Raw genomic sequence first — 19,979 nt, forward strand, 5'->3', positions numbered from 1 at the left:
CAAGGGAACGGGTTGCAGGAGACACTTTTCTCTGCTTCCTCAGTCTGTTTCCTAGTGCCGGTTTGAATTTCCTGCAGTTTTCACTGTAAACCGAGTTGGAGCTTGTACCTCCCCATATATATGTATGGAATGGAGTTTGCAACTGAAAAGAAACTTTGTGTTCCCAACAAGCTAGGTGAAGGACGGCTTTCACACACACTTATCTCTCAGAACTGAGCAAGTGGAGAGACGTTCGTTCATCTAGCACCAAGGGAACGGGTTGCAGGAGACACTTGTTCTCTGCTTTCTCAGACTGTTTCCTAGTGCCGGTTTGAAGTTCCTGCAGTTTTCACTGTCAAACCGAGTTAGAGCTAGTACCTCCCCATATATATGTATGGAATGGAGTTTGCAACTGAAAAGAAACTTTGTGTTCCCAACAAGCTAGGTGAAGGACGGCTTTCACACACACTTATCTCTCAGAACTGAGCAAGTGGAGAGACGTTCGTTCATCTAGCACGAAGGGAACGATTTGCAGGAGACACTTTATCTCTGCTTTCTCAGACTGTTTCCTAGTGCCGGTTTGAAGTTCCTGCAGTTTTCACTGTAAAACCGAGTTGGAGCTAGTACCTCCCCATATATATGTATGGAATGGAGTTTGCAACTGAAAAGAAACTTTGTGTTCCCAACAAGCTAGGTGAAGGACGGCTTTCACACACACTTATCTCTCAGAACTGAGCAAGGGGAGAGACGTTCGTTCATCTAGCACCAAGGGAACGGGTTGCAGGAGACACTTTATCTCTGCATCTCAGTCTGTTTCCTTGTGCCGGTTTGAAGTTCCTGCAGTTTTCACTGTAAAACCGAGTTGGAGCTCGTACCTCCCCATATATATGTATGGAATGGAGTTTGCAACTGAAAAGAAACTTTGTGTTCCCAACAAGCTAGGTGAAGGACGGCTTTCACACGCACTTATCTCTCAGAACTGAGCAAGTGGAGAGACGTTCGTTCATCTAGCACCAAGGGAACGGGTTGCAGGAGACACTTTTTCTCTGCTTTCTCAGTCTGTTTCCTAGTGCCGGTTTGAAGTTCCTGCAGTTTTCACTGTAAAACCGAGTTGGAGCTTCTACCTCCCCATATATATGTATGGAATGGAGTTTGCAACTGAAAAGAAACTCTGTGTTCCCAACAAGCTAGGTGAAGGACGGCTTTCACACATACTTATCTCTCAGAACTGAGCAAGTGGAGAGACGTTCGTTCATCTAGCACCAAGGGAACGGGTTGCAGGAGACACTTTTTCTCTGCTTCCTCAGTCTGTTTCCTAGTGCCGGTTTGAATTTCCTGCAGTTTTCACTGTAAACCGAGTTGGAGCTTGTACCTCCCCATATATATGTATGGAATGGAGTTTGCAACTGAAAAGAAACTTTGTGTTCCCAACAAGCTAGGTGAAGGACGGCTTTCACACACACTTATCTCTCAGAACTGAGAAATGGAGAGACGTTCGTTCATCTAGCACCAAGGGAACGGGTTGCAGGAGACACTTTTTCTCTGCTTTCTCAGTCTGTTTCCTAGTGCCGGTTTGAAGTTCCTGCAGTTTTCAATGTAAAACCGTGTTGGAGCTTCTACCTACCCATATATATGTATGGAATGGAGTTTGCAACTGAAAAGAAACTTTGTGTTCCCAACAAGCTAGGTGAAGGACGGCTTTCACACACACTTATCTCTCAGAACAGAGCAAGTGGAGAGACGTTCGTTCATCTAGCACCAAGGGAACGGGTTGCCGGAGACACTTTTTCTCTGCTTCCTCAGTCTGTTTCCTAGTGCCGGTTTGAAGTTCCTGCAGTTTTCACTGTAAACCGTGTTGGAGCTTGTACCTCCCCATATATATGTATGGAATGGAGTTTGCAACTGAAAAGAAACTTTGTGTTCCCAACAAGCTAGGTGAAGGACGGCTTTCACACACAGTTATCTCTCAGAACTGAGCAAGTGGAGAGACGTTCGTTCATCTAGCACCAAGGGAACGGGTTGCAGGAGACAATTTTTCCCTGCTTTCTCAGTCTGTTTCCTAGTGCCGGTTTGAAGTTCCTGCATTTTTCACTGTAAAAACGAGTTGGAGCTTCTACCTACCCATATATATGTATGGAATGGAGTTTGCAACTGAAAAGAAACTTTGTGTTCCCAACAAGCTAGGTGAAGGACGGCTTTCACACACACTTATCTCTCAGAACAGAGCAAGTGGAGAGACGTTCGTTCATCTAGCACCAAGGGAACGGGTTGCAGGAGACACTTTTTCTCTGCTTTCTCAGTCTGTTTCCGAGTGCCGGTTTGACGTTCCTGCAGTTTTCACTGTCAAACCGAGTTGGAGCTAGTACCTCCCCTTATATATGTATGGAATGGAGTTTGCAACTGAAAAGAAACTTTGTGTTCCCAACAAGCTAGGTGAAGGGCGGCTTTCAAAAACACTTATCTCTCAGAACTGAGCAAGTGGAGAGACGTTCGTTCATCTAGCACCAAGGGAACGGGTTGCAGGAGACACTTTTTCTCTACTTACTCAGTCTGTTTCCTAGTGCCGGTTTGAAGTTCCTGCAGTTTTCACTGTAAAACCGAGTTGTAGCTTCTACCTCCCCATATATATGTATGGAATGGAGTTTGCAACTGAAAAGAAACTTTGTGTTCCCAACAAGCTAGGTGAAGGACGGCTTTCACTCACACATATCTCTCAGAACTGAGCAAATGGAGAGACGTTCGTTCATCTAGCACCAAGGGAACGGGTTGCAGGAGACACTTTATCTCTGCTTTCTCAGTCTGTTTCCTAGTGCCGGTTTGAAGTTCCTGCAGTTTTCACTGTAAAACCGAGTTGGAGCTAGTACATCCCCATATATATGTATGGAATGGAGTTTGCATCTGAAAAGAAACTTTGTGTTCCCAACAAGCTAGGTGAAGGACGGCTTTCACACGCACTTATCTCTCAGAACTGAGCAAATGGAGAGACGTTCGTTCATCTAGCACCAAGGGAACGGGTTGCAGGAGACACTTTTTCTCTGCTTTCTCAGTCTGTTTCCTAGTGCCGGTTAGAAGTTCCTGCAGTTTTCACTGTAAAACCGAGTTGGAGCTTCTACTTACCCATATATATGTATGGAATGGAGTTTGCAACTGAAAAGAAACTTTGTGTTCCCAACAAGCTAGGTGAAGGACGGCTTTCACACATACTTATCTCTCAGAACTGAGCAAGTGGAGAGACGTTCGTTCATCTAGCACCAAGGGATCGGGTTGCAGGAGACACTTTTTCTCTGCTTTCTCAGTCTGTTTCCTAGTGCCGGTTTGAATTTCCTGCAGTTTTCACTGTAAACCGAGTTGGAGCTTGTACCTCCCCATATATATGTATGGAATGGAGTTTGCAACTGAAAAGAAACTTTGTGTTCCCAACAAGCTAGGTGAAGGACGGCTTTCACACACACTTATCTCTCAGAACAGAGCAAGTGGAGAGACGTTCGTTCATCTAGCACCAAGGGAACGGTTTGCAGGAGACAATTTTTCTCTGCTTTCTCAGTCTGTTTCCTAGTGCCGGTTTGAAGTTCCTGCAGTTTTCACTGTCAAACAGATTTGGAGCTAGTACCTCCCCATATATATGTATGGAATGGAGTTTGCAACTGAAAAGAAACTTTGTGTTCCCAACAAGCTAGGTGAAGGACGGCTTTCACATGCACTTATCTCTCAGAACTGAGCAAGTGGAGAGACGTTTATTCATCTAGCACCAAGGGAACGGGTTGCAGTAGACACTTTTTCTCTGCTTTCTCAGTCTGTTTCCTAGTGCCGGTTTGAAGTTCCTGCAGTTTTCACTGTAAAACAGAGTTGGAGCTTCTACCTCCCCATATATATGTATGGAATGGAGTTTGCAACTGAAAAGTAACTTTGTGTTCAAAACAAGCTAGGTGAAGGACGGCTTTCACACATACTTATCTCTCAGAACTGAGCAAGTGGAGAGACGTTCGTTCATCTAGCACCAAGGGATCGGGTTGCAGGAGACACTTTTTCTCTGCTTTCTCAGTCTGTTTCCTAGTGCCGGTTTGAATTTCCTGCAGTTTTCACTGTAAACCGAGTTGGAGCTTGTACCTCCCCATATATATGTATGGAATGGAGTTTGCAACTGAAAAGAAACTTTGTGTTCCCAACAAGCTAGGTGAAGGACGGCTTTCACACACACTTATCTCTCAGAACAGAGCAAGTGGAGAGACGTTCGTTCATCTAGCACCAAGGGAACGGTTTGCAGGAGACAATTTTTCTCTGCTTTCTCAGTCTGTTTCCTAGTGCCGGTTTGAAGTTCCTGCAGTTTTCACTGTCAAACCGAGTTGGAGCTAGTACCTCCCCATATATATGTATGGAATGGAGTTTGCAACTGAAAAGAAACTTTGTGTTCCCAACAAGCTAGGTGAAGGACGGCTTTCACACACACTTATCTCTCAGAACTGAGCAAGTGGAGAGACGTTCGTTCATCTAGCACCAAGGGAACGGGTTGCAGGAGACACTTTATCTCTGCTTCTCAGTCTGTTTCCTAGTGCCGGTTTGAAGTTCCTGCAGTTTTCACTGTAAAACCGAGTTGGAGCTTATACCTCCCCATATATATGTATGGAATGGAGTTTGCAACTGAAAAGAAACTTTGTGTTCCCAACAAGCTAGGTGAAGGACGGCTTTCACACATACTTATCTCTCAGAACTGAGCAAGTGGAGAGACGTTCGTTCATCTAGCACCAAGGGAACGGGTTGCAGGAGACACTTTTCCTCTGCTTCCTCAGTCTGTTTCCTAGTGCCGGTTTGAATTTCCTGCAGTTTTCACTGTAAACCGAGTTGGAGCTTGTACCTCCCCATATATATGTATGGAATGGAGTTTGCAACTGAAAAGAAACTTTGTGTTCCCAACAAGCTAGGTGAAGTACGGCTTTCACACACACTTATCTCTCAGAACTGAGCAAGTGGAGAGACGTTCGTTCATCTAGCACCAAGGGAACGGGTTGCAGGAGACACTTTTTCTCTGCTTCCTCAGTCTGTTTCCTTGTGCCGGTTTGAATTTCCTGCAGTTTTCACTGTAAACCGAGTTGGAGCTTGTACCACCCCATATATATGTATGGAATGGAGTTTGCAACTGAAAAGAAACTTTGTGTTCCCAACAAGCTAGGTGAAGGACGGCTTTCACACACACTTATCTCTCAGAACTGAGAAAGTGGAGAGACGTTCGTTCATCTAGCACCAAGGGAACGGGTTGCAGGAGACACTTTTTCTCTGCTTTCTCAGTCTGTTTCCTAGTGCCGGTTTGAAGTTCCTGCAGTTTTCACTGTAAAACCGTGTTGGAGCTTCTACCTACCCATATATATGTATGGAATGGAGTTTGCAACTGAAAAGAAACTTTGTGTTCCCAACAAGCTAGGTGAAGGACGGCTTTCACACACACTTATCTCTCAGAACAGAGCAAGTGGAGAGACGTTCGTTCATCTAGCACCAAGAGAACGGGTTGCAGGAGACACTTTTTCTCTGCTTTCTCAGTCTGATTCCTAGTGCCGGTTTGAAGTTCCTGCAGTTTTCACTGTAAAACCGAGTTGGACCTTCTACCTCCCCATATATATGTATGGAATGGAGTTTGCAACTGAAAAGAAACTTTGTGTTCCCAACAAGCTAGGTGAAGGACGGCTTTCACACATAATTATCTCTCAGAACTGAGCAAGTGGAGAGACGTTCGTTCATCTAGCACCAAGGGAACGGGTTGCAGGAGACAATTTTTCTCTGCTTCCTCAGTCTGTTTCCTAGTGCCGGTTTGAATTTCCTGCAGTTTTCACTGTAAACCGAGTTGGAGCTTGTACCTCCCCATATATATGTATGGAATGGAGTTTGCAACTGAAAAGAAACTTTGTGTTCCCAACAAGCTAGGTGAAGGACGGCTTTCACACACACTTATCTCTCAGAACTGAGAAAGGGGAGAGACGTTCGTTCATCTAGCACCAAGGGAATGGGTTGCAGGAGACACTTTTTCACTGCTTTCTCAGTCTTTTTCCTAGTGCCGGTTTGAAGTTCCTGCAGTTTTCACTGTAAAACCGAGTTGGAGCTTCTACCTCCCCATATATATGTATGGAATGGAGTTTGCAACTGAAAAGAAACTTTGTGTTCCCAACAAGCTAGGTGAAGGACGGCTTTCACACATACTTATCTCTCAGAACTGAGCAAGTGTAGAGACGTTCGTTCATCTAGCACCAAGGGAACGGGTTGCAGGAGACACTTTTTCTCTGCTTCCTCAGTCTGTTTCCTAGTGCCGGTTTGAAGTTCCTGCAGTTTTCACTGTAAAACCTTGTTGGAGCTTCTACCTACCCATATATATGTATGGAATGGAGTTTGCAACTGAAAAGAAACTTTGTGTTCCCAACAAGCTAGGTGAAGGACGGCTTTCACACACACTTATCTCTCAGAACAGAGCAAGTGGAGAGACGTTCGTTCATCTAGCACCAAGAGAACGGGTTGCAGGAGACACTTTTTCTCTGCTTTCTCAGTCTGATTCCTAGTGCCGGTTTGAAGTTCCTGCAGTTTTCACTGTAAAACCGAGTTGGACCTTCTACCTCCCCATATATATGTATGGAATGGAGTTTGCAACTGAAAAGAAACTTTGTGTTCCCAACAAGCTAGGTGAAGGACGGCTTTCACACATAATTATCTCTCAGAACTGAGCAAGTGGAGAGACGTTCGTTCATCTAGCACCAAGGGAACGGGTTGCAGGAGACACTATTTCTCTGCTTCCTCAGTCTGTTTCCTAGTGCCGGTTTTAATTTCCTGCAGTTTTCACTGTAAACCGAGTTGGAGCTTGTACCTCCCCATATATATGTATGGAATGGAGTTTGCAACTGAAAAGAAACTTTGTGTTCCCAACAAGCTAGGTGAAGGACGGCTTTCACACACACTTATCTCTCAGAACTGAGAAAGGGGAGAGACGTTCGTTCATCTAGCACCAAGGGAACGGGTTGCAGGAGACACTTTTTCTCTGCTTTCTCAGTCTGTTTCCTAGTGCCGGTTTGAAGTTCCTGCAGTTTTCACTGTAAAACCGAGTTGGAGCTTCTACCTACCCATATATATGTATGGAATGGAGTTTGCAACTGAAAAGAAACTTTGTGTTCCCAACAAGCTAGGTGAAGGACGGCTTTCACACACACTTATCTCTCAGAACAGAGCAAGTGGAGAGACGTTCGTTCATCTAGCACCAAGGGAACGGGTTGCAGGAGACACATTTTCTCTGCTTTCTCAGTCTGTTTCCTAGTGCCGGTTTGAAGTTCCTGCAGTTTTCACTGTCAAACTGAGTTGGAGCTAGTACCTCCCCATATATATGTATGGAATGGAGTTTGCAACTGAAAAGAAACTTTGTGTTCCCAACAAGCTAGGTGAAGGACGGCTTTCACTCATAATTATCTCTCAGAACTGAGCAAGTGGAGAGACGTTCGTTCATCTAGCACCAAGGGAACGGGTTGCAGGAGACACATTTCTCTGCTTCCACAGTCTGTTTCCCAGTGCCGGTTTGAATTTCCTGCAGTTTTCACTGTAAACCGAGTTGGAGCTTGTACCTCCCCATATATATGTATGGAATGGAGTTTGCAACTGAAAAGAAACTTTGTGTTCCCAACAAGCTAGGTGAAGGACGGCTTTCACACACACTTATCTCTCAGAACAGAGCAAGTGGAGAGACGTTCGTTCATCTAGCACCAAGGGAACGGGTTGCAGGAGACACTTTTTCTCTGCTTTCTCAGTCTGTTTCCTAGTGCCGGTTTGAAGTTCCTGCAGTTTTCACTGTAAAACCGAGTTGGAGCTTCTACCTACCCATATATATATATGGAATGGAGTTTGCAACTGAAAAGAAACTTTGTGTTCCCAACAAGCTAGGTGAAGGACGGCTTTCACACACACTTATCTCTCAGAACAGAGCAAGTGGAGAGACGTTCGTTCATCTAGCACCAAGGGAACGGGTTGCAGGAGACACTTTTTCTCTGCTTTCTCAGTCTGTTTCCTAGTGCCGGTTTGAAGTTCCTGCAGTTTTCACTGTCAAACCGAGTTGGAGCTAGTACCTACCCATATATATGTATGGAATGGAGTTTGCAACTGAAAAGAAACTTTGTGTTCCCAACAAGCTAGGTGAAGGACGGCTTTCACACACACTTATCTCTCAGAACTGAGCAAGTGGAGAGACGTTCGTTCATCTAGCACCAAGAGAACGGGTTGCAGGAGACACTTTTTCTCTGCTTTCTCATTCTGTTTCCTAGTGCCGGTTTGAAGTTCCTGCAGTTTTCACTGTAAAACCGAGTTGTAGCTTCTACCTCCCCATATATATGTATGGAATGGAGTTTGCAACTGAAAAGAAACTATGTGTTCCCAACAAGCTAGGTGAAGGACGGCTTTCACACACACTTATCTCTCAGAACTGAGCAAGTGGAGAGACGTTCGTTCATCTAGCACCAAGGGAACGGGTTGCAGGAGACATTTTTTCTCTGCTTTCTCAGTCTGTTTCCTAGTGCCGGTTTGAAGTTCCTGCAGTTTTCACTGTAAAACCGAGTTGGAGCTAGTACCTCCCCATATATATATATGGAATGGAGTTTGCAACTGAAAAGAAACTTTGTGTTCCCAACAAGCTAGGTGAAGGACGGCTTTCACACACACTTATCTCTCAGAACTGAGCAAGGGGAGAGACGTTCGTTCATCTAGCACCAAGGGAACGGGTTGCAGGAGACACTATATCTCTGCTTCTCAGTCTGTTTCCTAGTGCCGGTTTGAAGTTCCTGCAGTTTTCACTGTAAAACCGAGTTGGAGCTAGTACCTCCCCATATATATGTATGGAATGGAGTTTGCAACTGAAAAGAAACTTTGTGTTCCCAACAAGCTAGGTGAAGGACGGCTTTCACACACACTTATCTCTCAGAACTGAGAAAGGGGAGAGACGTTCGTTCATCTAGCACCAAGGGAATGGATTGCAGGAGACACTTTTTCTCTGCTTTCTCAGTCTGTTTCCTAGTGCCGGTTTGAAGTTCCTGCAGTTTTCACTGTAAAACCGAGTTGGAGCTTCTACCTCACCATATATATGTATGGAATGGAGTTTGCAACTGAAAAGAAACTTTGTGTTCCCAACAAGCTAGGTGAAGGACGGCTTTCACACATACTTATCTCTCAGAACTGAGCAAGTGGAGAGACGTTCGTTCATCTAGCACCAAGGGAACGGGTTGCAGGAGACACTTTTTCTCTGCTTCCTCAGTCTGTTTCCTAGTGCCGGTTTGAAGTTCCTGCAGTTTTCACTGTAAAACCGTGTTGGAGCTTCTACCTACCCATATATATGTATGGAATGGAGTTTGCAACTGAAAAGAAACTTTGTGTTCCCAACAAGCTAGGTGAAGGACGGCTTTCACACACACTTATCTCTCAGAACAGAGCAAGTGGAGAGACGTTCGTTCATCTAGCACCAAGAGAACGGGTTGCAGGAGACACTTTTTCTCTGCTTTCTCAGTCTGATTCCTAGTGCCGGTTTGAAGTTCCTGCAGTTTTCACTGTAAAACCGAGTTGGACCTTCTACCTCCCCATATATATGTATGGAATGGAGTTTGCAACTGAAAAGAAACTTTGTGTTCCCAACAAGCTAGGTGAAGGACGGCTTTCACACATAATTATCTCTCAGAACTGAGCAAGTGGAGAGACGTTCGTTCATTTAGCACCAAGGGAACGGGTTGCAGGAGACACTATTTCTCTGCTTCCTCAGTCTGTTTCCTAGTGCCGGTTTTAATTTCCTGCAGTTTTCACTGTAAACCGAGTTGGAGCTTGTACCTCCCCATATATATGTATGGAATGGAGTTTGCAACTGAAAAGAAACTTTGTGTTCCCAACAAGCTAGGTGAAGGACGGCTTTCACACACACTTATCTCTCAGAACAGAGCAAGTGGAGAGACGTTCGTTCATCTAGCACCAAGGGAACGGGTTGCAGGAGACACTTTTTCTCTGCTTTCTCAGTCTGTTTCCTAGTGCCGGTTTGAAGTTCCTGCAGTTTTCACTGTAAAACCGAGTTGGAGCTTCTACCTACCCATATATATGTATGGAATGGAGTTTGCAACTGAAAAGAAACTTTGTGTTCCCAACAAGCTAGGTGAAGGACGGCTTTCACACACACTTATCTCTCAGAACAGAGCAAGTGGAGAGACGTTCGTTCATCTAGCACCAAGGGAACGGGTTGCAGGAGACACTTTTTCTCTGCTTTCTCAGTCTGTTTCCTAGTGCCGGTTTGAAGTTCCTGCAGTTTTCACTGTCAAACCGAGTTGGAGCTAGTACCTCCCCATATATATGTATGGAATGGAGTTTGCAACTGAAAAGAAACTTTGTGTTCCCAACAAGCTAGGTGAAGGACGGCTTTCACACATAATTATCTCTCAGAACTGAGCAAGTGGAGAGACGTTCGTTCATCTAGCACCAAGGGAACGGGTTGCAGGAGACACTTTTTCTCTGCTTCCTCAGTCTGTTTCCCAGTGCCGGTTTGAATTTCCTGCAGTTTTCACTGTAAACCGAGTTGGAGCTTGTACCTCCCCATATATATGTATGGAATGGAGTTTGCAACTGAAAAGAAACTTTGTGTTCCCAACAAGCTAGGTGAAGGACGGCTTTCACACACACTTATCTCTCAGAACAGAGCAAGTGGAGAGACGTTCGTTCATCTAGCACCAAGGGAACGGGTTGCAGGAGACACTTTTTCTCTGCTTTCTCAGTCTGTTTCCTAGTGCCGGTTTGAAGTTCCTGCAGTTTTCACTGTAAAACCGAGTTGGAGCTTCTACCTACCCATATATATATATGGAATGGAGTTTGCAACTGAAAAGAAACTTTGTGTTCCCAACAAGCTAGGTGAAGGACGGCTTTCACACACACATATCTCTCAGAACAGAGCAAGTGGAGAGACGTTCGTTCATCTAGCACCAAGGGAACGGGTTGCAGGAGACACTTTTTCTCTGCTTTCTCAGTCTGTTTCCTAGTGCCGGTTTGAAGTTCCTGCAGTTTTCACTGTCAAACCGAGTTGGAGCTAGTACCTACCCATATATATGTATGGAATGGAGTTTGCAACTGAAAAGAAACTTTGTGTTCCCAACAAGCTAGGTGAAGGACGGCTTTCACACACACTTATCTCTCAGAACTGAGCAAGTGGAGAGACGTTCGTTCATCTAGCACCAAGAGAACGGGTTGCAGGAGACACTTTTTCTCTGCTTTCTCATTCTGTTTCCTAGTGCCGGTTTGAAGTTCCTGCAGTTTTCACTGTAAAACCGAGTTGTAGCTTCTACCTCCCCATATATATGTATGGAATGGAGTTTGCAACTGAAAAGAAACTTTGTGTTCCCAACAAGCTAGGTGAAGGACGGCTTTCACACACACTTATCTCTCAGAACTGAGCAAGTGGAGAGACGTTCGTTCATCTAGCACCAAGGGAACGGGTTGCAGGAGACATTTTTTCTCTGCTTTCTCAGTCTGTTTCCTAGTGCCGGTTTGAAGTTCCTGCAGTTTTCACTGTAAAACCGAGTTGGAGCTAGTACCTCCCCATATATATGTATGGAATGGAGTTTGCAACTGAAAAGAAACTTTGTGTTCCCAACAAGCTAGTTGAAGGACGGCTTTCACACACACTTATCTCTCAGAACTGAGCAAGGGGAGAGACGTTCGTTCATCTAGCACCAAGGGAACGGGTTGCAGGAGACACTATATCTCTGCTTCTCAGTCTGTTTCCTAGTGCCGGTTTGAAGTTCCTGCAGTTTTCACTGTAAAACCGAGTTGGAGCTAGTACCTCCCCATATATATGTATGGAATGGAGTTTGCAACTGAAAAGAAACTTTGTGTTCCCAACAAGCTAGGTGAAGGACGGCTTTAACATGCACTTATCTCTCAGAACTGAGCAAGTGGAGAGACGTTCATTCATCGAGCACCAAGGGAACGGGTTGCAGGAGACACTTTTTCTCTGCTTTCTCAGTCTGATTCCTAGTGCCGGTTTGAAGTTCCTGCAGTTTTCACTGTAAAACCGAGTTGGAGCTTCTACCTCCCCATATATATTTATGGAATGGAGTTTGCAACTGAAAAGAAAATTTGTGTTCCCAACAAGCTAGGTGAAGGAAGGCTTTCACACATACTTATCTCTCAGAACTGAGCAAGTGGAGAGAGGTTCGTTCATCTAGCACCAAGGGAACGGTTTGCAGGAGACACTTTTTCTCTGCTTCCTCAGTCTGTTTCCTAGTGCCGGTTTGAAGTTCCTGCAGTTTTCACTGTAAACCGTGTTGGAGCTTGTACCTCCCCATATATATGTATGGAATGGAGTTTGCAACTGAAAAGAAACTTTGTGTTCCCAACAAGCTAGGTGAAGGACGGCTTTCACACACACTTATCTCTCAGAACTGAGCAAGTGGAGAGACGTTCGTTCATCTAGCACCAAGGGAACGGGCTGCAGGAGACAATTTTTCCCTGCTTTCTCAGTCTGTTTCCTAGTGCCGGTTTGAAGTTCCTGCATTTTTCACTGTAAAAACGAGTTGGAGCTTCTACCTACCCATATATATGTATGGAATGGAGTTTGCAACTGAAAAGAAACTTTGTGTTCCCAACAAGCTAGGTGAAGGACGGCTTTCACACACACTTATCTCTCAGAACTGAGCAAGGGGAGAGACGTTCGTTCATCTAGCACCAAGGGAACGGGTTGCAGGAGACACTTTATCTCTGCTTTCTCAGTCTGTTTCATAGTGCCGGTTTGAAGTTCCTGCAGTTTTCACTGTAAAACCGAGTTGGAGCTAGTACCTCCCCATATATATGTATGGAATGGAGTTTGCAACTGAAAATAAACTTTGTGTTCCCAACAAGCTAGGTGAAGGACGGCTTTCACACGCACTTATCTCTCAGAACTGAGCAAGTGGAGAGACGTTCGTTCATCTAGCACCAAGGGAACGGGTTGCAGGAGACACTTTTTCTCTGCTTTCTCAGTCTGTTTCCTAGTGCCGGTTAGAAGTTCCTGCAGTTTTCACTGTAAAACCGAGTTGGAGCTTCTACCTACCCATATATATGTATGGAATGGAGTTTGCAACTGAAAAGAAACTTTGTGTTCCCAACAAGCTAGGTGAAGGACGGCTTTCACACACACTTATCTCTCAGAACAGAGCAAGTGGAGAGACGTTCGTTCATCTAGCACCAAGGGAACGGGTTGCAGGAGACACCTTTTCTCTGCTTTCTCAGTCTGTTTCCTAGTGCCGGTTTGAAGTTCCTGCAGTTTTCACTGTAAAACCGAGTTGGAGCTTCTACCTCCCCATATATATGTATGGAATGGAGTTTGCAACTGAAAAGAAAATTTGTGTTCCCAACAAGCTAGGTGAAGGAAGGCTTTCACACATACTTATCTCTCAGAACTGAGCAAGTGGAGAGACGTTCGTTCATCTAGCACCAAGGGAACGGGTTGCAGGAGACACTTTTTCTCTGCTTCCTCAGTCTGTTTCCTAGTGTCGGTTTGAAGTTCCTGCATTTTTCACTGTAAAAACGAGTTGGAGCTTCTACCTACCCATATATATGTATGGAATGGAGTTTGCAACTGAAAAGAAACTTTGTGTTCCCAACAAGCTAGGTGAAGGACGGCTTTCACACACACTTATCTCTCAGAACAGAGCAAGTGGAGAGACGTTCGTTCATCTAGCACCAAGGGAACGGGTTGCAGGAGACACTTTTTCTCTGCTTTCTCAGTCTGTTTCCGAGTGCCGGTTTGACGTTCCTGCAGTTTTCACTCTCAAACCGAGTTGGAGCTAGTACCTCCCCTTATATATGTATGGAATGGAGTTTGCAACTGAAAAGAAACTTTGTGTTCCCAACAAGCTAGGTGAAGGGCGGCTTTCAAAAACACTTATCTCTCAGAACTGAGCAAGTGGAGAGACGTTCGTTCATCTAGCACCAAGGGAACGGGTTGCAGGAGACACTTTTTCTCTACTTACTCAGTCTGTTTCCTAGTGCCGGTTTGAAGTTCCTGCAGTTTTCACTGTAAAACCGAGTTGTAGCTTCTACCTCCCCATATATATGTATGGAATGGAGTTTGCAACTGAAAAGAAACTTTGTGTTCCCAACAAGCTAGGTGAAGGACGGCTTTCACTCACACATATCTCTCAGAACTGAGCAAGTGGAGAGACGTTCGTTCATCTAGCACCAAGGGAACGGGTTGCAGGAGACACTTTTTCTCTGCTTTCTCAGACTGTTTCCTAGTGCCGGTTTGAAGTTCCTGCAGTTTTCACTGTAAAACCGAGTTGGAGATTCTTCCTCCCCATATATATATATGGAATGGAGTTTGCAACTAAAAAGAAACTTTGTGTTCCCAACAAGCTAGGTGAAGGACGGCTTTCACACACACTTATCTCTCAGAACAGAGCAAGTGGAGAGACGTTCGTTCATCTAGCACCAAGGGAACGGGTTGCAGGAGACACTTTTTCTCTGCTTTCTCACTCTGTTTCCTAGTGCCGGTTTGAAGTTCCTGCAGTTTTCACTGTGAAACCGAGTTGGAGCTAGTACCTCCCCATATATATGTATGGAATGGAGTTTGCAACTGAAAAGAAACTTTGTGTTCCCAACAAGCTAGGTGAAGGACGGCTTTCACACACACTTATCTCTCAGAACTGAGCAAGGGGAGAGACGTTCGTTCATCTAGCACCAAGGGAACGGGTTGCAGGAGACACTTTATCTCTGCTTTCTCAGTCTGTTTCCTAGTGCCGGTTTGAAGTTCCTGCAGTTTTCACTGTAAAACCGAGTTGGAGCTAGTACATCCCCATATATATGTATGGAATGGAGTTTGCATCTGAAAAGAAACTTTGTGTTCCCAACAAGCTAGGTGAAGGACGGCTTTCACACGCACTTATCTCTCAGAACTGAGCAAGTGGAGAGACGTTCGTTCATCTAGCACCAAGGGAACGGGTTGCAGGAGACACTTTTTCTCTGCTTTCTCAGTCTGTTTCCTAGTGCCGGTTAGAAGTTCCTGCAGTTTTCACTGTAAAACCGAGTTGGAGCTTCTACCTACCCATATATATGTATGGAATGGAGTTTGCAACTGAAAAGAAACTTTGTGTTCCCAACAAGCTAGGTGAAGGACGGCTTTCACACACACTTATCTCTCAGAACAGAGCAAGTGGAGAGACGTTCGTTCATCTAGCACCAAGGGAACGGGTTGCAGGAGACACCTTTCTCTGCTTTCTCAGTCTGTTTCCTAGTGCCGGTTTGAAGTTCCTGCAGTTTTCACTGTCAAACCGAGTTGGAGCTAGTACCTCCCCATATATATGTATGGAATGGAGTTTGCAACTGAAAAGAAACTTTGTGTTCCCAACAAGCTAGGTGAAGGACGGCTTTCACACACACTTATCTCTCAGAACTGAGCAAGTGGAGAGACGTTCGTTCATCTAGCACCAAGGGAACGGGTTGAAGGAGACACTTTTTCTCTGCTTTCTCAGTCTGTTTCCTAGTGCCGGTTTGAAGTTCCTGCAGTTTTCACTGTCAAACCGATTTGGAGCTGGTACCTCCCCATATATATGTATGGAATGGAGTTTGCAACTGAAAAGAAACTTTGTGTTCCCAACAAGCTAGGTGAAGGACGGCTTTCACACACACTTATCTCTCAGAACTGAGCAAGTGGAGAGACGTTCGTTCATCTAGCACCAAGGGAACGGGTTGCAGGAGACATTTTTTCTCTGCTTTCTCAGTCTGTTTAATAGTGCCGGTTTGAAGTTCCTGCAGTTTTCACTGTAAAACCGAGTTGGAGCTAGTACCTCCCCATATATATGTATGGAATGGAGTTTGCAACTGAAAAGAAACTTTGTGTTCCCAACAAGCTAGGTGAAGGACGGCTTTCACACACACTTATCTCTCAGAACTGAGCAAGGGGAGAGACGTTCGTTCATCTAGCACCAAGGGAACGGGTTGCAGGAGACACTTTATCTCTGCTTCTCAGTCTGTTTCCTAGTGCCGGTTTGAAGTTCCTGCATTTTTCACTGTAAAACCGAGTTGGAGCTAGAACCTCCCCATATATATGTATGGAATGGAGTTTGCAACTGAAAAGAAACTTTGTGTTCCCAACAAGCTAGGTGAAGGACGGCTTTCACATGCACTTATCTCTCAGAACTGAGCAAGTGGAGAGACGTTTATTCATCTAGCACCAAGGGAACGGGTTGCAGTAGACACTTTTTCTCTGCTTTCTCAGTCTGTTTCCTAGTGCCGGTTTGAAGTTCCTGCAGTTTTCACTGTAAAACCGAGTTGGAGCTTCTACCTCCCCATATATATGTATGGAATGGAGTTTGCAACTGAAAAGTAACTTTGTGTTCCCAACAAGCTAGGTGAAGGACGGCTTTCACACATACTTATCTCTCAGAACTGAGCAAGTGGAGAGACGTTCGTTCATCTAGCACCAAGGGATCGGGTTGCAGGAGACACTTTTTCTCTGCTTTCTCAGTCTGTTTCCTAGTGCCGGTTTGAATTTCCTGCAGTTTTCACTGTAAACCGAGTTGGAGCTTGTACCTCCCCATATATATGTATGGAATGGAGTTTGCAACTGAAAAGAAACTTTGTGTTCCCAACAAGCTAGGTGAAGGACGGCTTTCACACACACTTATCTCTCAGAACAGAGCAAGTGGAGAGACGTTCGTTCATCTAGCACCAAGGGAACGGTTTGCAGGAGACAATTTTTCTCTGCTTTCTCAGTCTGTTTCCTAGTGCCGGTTTGAAGTTCCTGCAGTTTTCACTGTCAAACCGAGTTGGAGCTAGTACCTCCCCATATATATGTATGGAATGGAGTTTGCAACTGAAAAGAAACTTTGTGTTCCCAACAAGCTAGGTGAAGGACGGCTTTCACACACACTTATCTCTCAGAACTGAGCAAGTGGAGAGACGTTCGTTCATCTAGCACCAAGGGAACGAGTTGCAGGAGACACTTTATCTCTGCTTCTCAGTCTGTTTCCTAGTGCCGGTTTGAAGTTCCTGCAGTTTTCACTGTAAAACCGAGTTGGAGCTTATACCTCCCCATATATATGTATGGAATGGAGTTTGCAACTGAAAAGAAACTTTGTGTTCCCAACAAGCTAGGTGAAGGACGGCTTTCACACATACTTATCTCTCAGAACTGAGCAAGTGGAGAGACGTTCGTTCATCTAGCACCAAGGGAACGGGTTGCAGGAGACACTTTTCCTCTGCTTCCTCAGTGTGTTTCCTAGTGCCGGTTTGAATTTCCTGCAGTTTTCACTGTAAACCGAGTTGGAGCTTGTACCTCCCCTTATATATGTATGGAATGGAGTTTGCAACTGAAAAGAAACTTTGTGTTCCCAACAAGCTAGGTGAAGTACGGCTTTCACACACACTTATCTCTAAGAACAGAGCAAGTGGAGAGACTTTCGTTCATCTAGCACCAAGGGAACGGGTTGCAGGAGACACTTTTTCTCTGCATTCTCAGTCTGTTTCCTAGTGCCTGTTTGAAGTTCCTCCAGTTTTCACTTTAAAACCGAGTTGGAGCTTCTACCTACCCATATATATGTATGGAATGGAGTTTGCAACTGAAAAGAAACTTTGTGTTCCCAACAAGCTAGTTGAAGGACGGCTTTCACACACACTTATCTCTCAGAACTGAGCAAGTGGAGAGACGTTCGTTCATCTAGCACCAAGGGAACAGGTTGCAGGAGACACTTTTTCTCTGCTTTCTCAGTCTGTTTCCTAGTGCCGGTTTGAAGTTCCTGCAGTTTTCACTGTAAAACCGAGTTGGAGCTTCTACCTCCCCATATATATGTATGGAATGGAGTTTGCAACTGAAAAGAATCTTTGTGTTCCCAACAAACTAGGTGAAGGACGGCTTTCACACACACTTTTCTCTCAGAACTGAGCAAGTGGAGAGACGTTCGTTCATCTAGCACCAAGGGAAAGGGTTGCAGGAGACACTTTTTCTCTGCATTCTCAGACTGTTTCCTAGTGCCGGTTTGAAGTTCCTGCAGTTTTCACTGTAAAACCGAGTTGGAGCTTCTACCTCCCCATATATATGTATGGAATGGAGTTTGCAACTGAAAAGAAACTTTGTGTTCCCAACAAGCTAGGTGAAGGACGGCTTTCACACACACTTATCTCTCAGAACTGAGCAAGTGGAGAGACGTTCGTTCATCTAGCACCAAGGGAACGGGTTGCAGGAGACACTTTTTCTCTGCTTTCTCAGTGTGTTTCCTAGTGCCGGGTTGAAGTTCCTGCAGTTTTCACTGTAAAACCGAGTTGGAGCTTGACCTCCCCATATATATGTATGGAATGGAGTTTGCAACTGAAAAGAAACTTTGTGTTCCCAACAAGCTAGGTGAAGGACGGCTTTCACACACACTTATCTCTCAGAACTGAGCAAGTGGAGAGACGTTCGTTCATCTAGCACCAAGGGAACGGGTTGCAGGAGACACTTTTTCTCTGCATTCTCAGTCTGTTTCCTAGGGCCGGTTTGAAGTTCCTGCAGTTTTCACTGTAAAACCGAGTTGGAGCTTCTACCTCCCCATATATATGTATGGAATGGAGTTTGCAACTGAAAAGAAACTTTGTGTTCCCAACAAGCTAGGTGAAGGACGGCTTTCACACACACTTATCTCTCAGAACAGAGCAAGTGGAGAGACGTTCGTTCATCTAGCACCAAGGGAACGGGTTGCAGGAGACACTTTTTCTCTGCTTTCTCAGTCTGTTTCCTAGTGCCGGTTTGAAGTTCCTGCAGTTTTCACTGTAAAACCGAGTTGGAGCTAGTACCTCCCCATATATATGTATGGAATGGAGTTTGCAACTGAAAAGAAACTTTGTGTTCCCAACAAGCTAGGTGAAGGACGGCTTTCACACACACTTATCTCTCAGAACTGAGCAAGTGGAGAGACGTTCGTTCATCTAGCACCAAGGGAACGGGTTGCAGGAGACACTTTATCTCTGCATTCTCAGTCTGTTTCCTAGTGCCGGTTAGCAGTTCCTTCAGTTTTCACTGTCAAACCGATTTGAAGCTAGTATCTCCCCACATATATGTATGGAATGGAGTTTACAACTGAAAAGAAACTTTGTGTTCCCAACAAGCTAGGTGAAGAGCGGATTTCACACACACTTATCTCTCAGAACTGAGCAAGTGGAGAGACGTTCGTTCATCTAGCACCAAGGGAACGGGTTGTAGGAGACACTTTTTCTCTGTTTTCTCAGTCTGTTTCCTAGTGCCGGTTTGAAGTTCCTGCAGTTTTCACTGTAAAACCGAGTTGCAGCTAGTACCTCCCCATATATATGTATGGAATGGAGTTTGCAACTGAAAAGAAACTTTGTGTTCCCAACAAGCTAGGTGAAGAACGGCTTTCACACACACTTATCTCTCAGAACTGAGCAAGTGGAGAGACGTTCGTTCATCTAGCACCAAGGGAACGGGTTGCAGGAGACACTTTTTCTCTGCTTTCTCAGTCTGTTTCCTAGTGCCGGTTTGAAGTTCCTGCAGTTTTCACTGTCAAAACGTGTTGGAGCTAGTACCTCCCCATATATATGTATGGAATGGAGTTTGCAACTGAAAAGAAACTTTGTGTTCCCAACAAGCTAGGTGAAGGACGGCTTTCACACACACTTATCTCTCAGAACTGAGCAAGTGGAGAGACGTTCGTTCATCTAGCACCAAGGGAACGGGTTGCAGGAGACACTTTTTCTCTGCTTTCTCAGTCTGTTTCCTAGTGCCGGTTTGAAGTTCCTGCAGTTTTCACTGTCAAACCGAGTTGGAGCTAGTACATCCCCATATATATGTATGGAATGGAGTTTGCAACTGTAAAGAAACTTTGTGTTCCCAACAAGCTAGATGAAGGACGGCTTTCACACACACTTATCTCTAAGAACTGAGCAAGTGGAGAGACGTTCGTTCATCTACCACCAAGGGAACGGGTTGCAGGAGACACTTTATCTCTGCATTCTCAGTCTGTTTCCTAGTGCCGGTTAGAAGTTCCTGCAGTTTTCAC

This window comes from Camelus bactrianus, chromosome 17 (assembly GCF_048773025.1).
Source record: "Camelus bactrianus isolate YW-2024 breed Bactrian camel chromosome 17, ASM4877302v1, whole genome shotgun sequence".
Taxonomy (NCBI): domain Eukaryota; kingdom Metazoa; phylum Chordata; class Mammalia; order Artiodactyla; family Camelidae; genus Camelus; species Camelus bactrianus.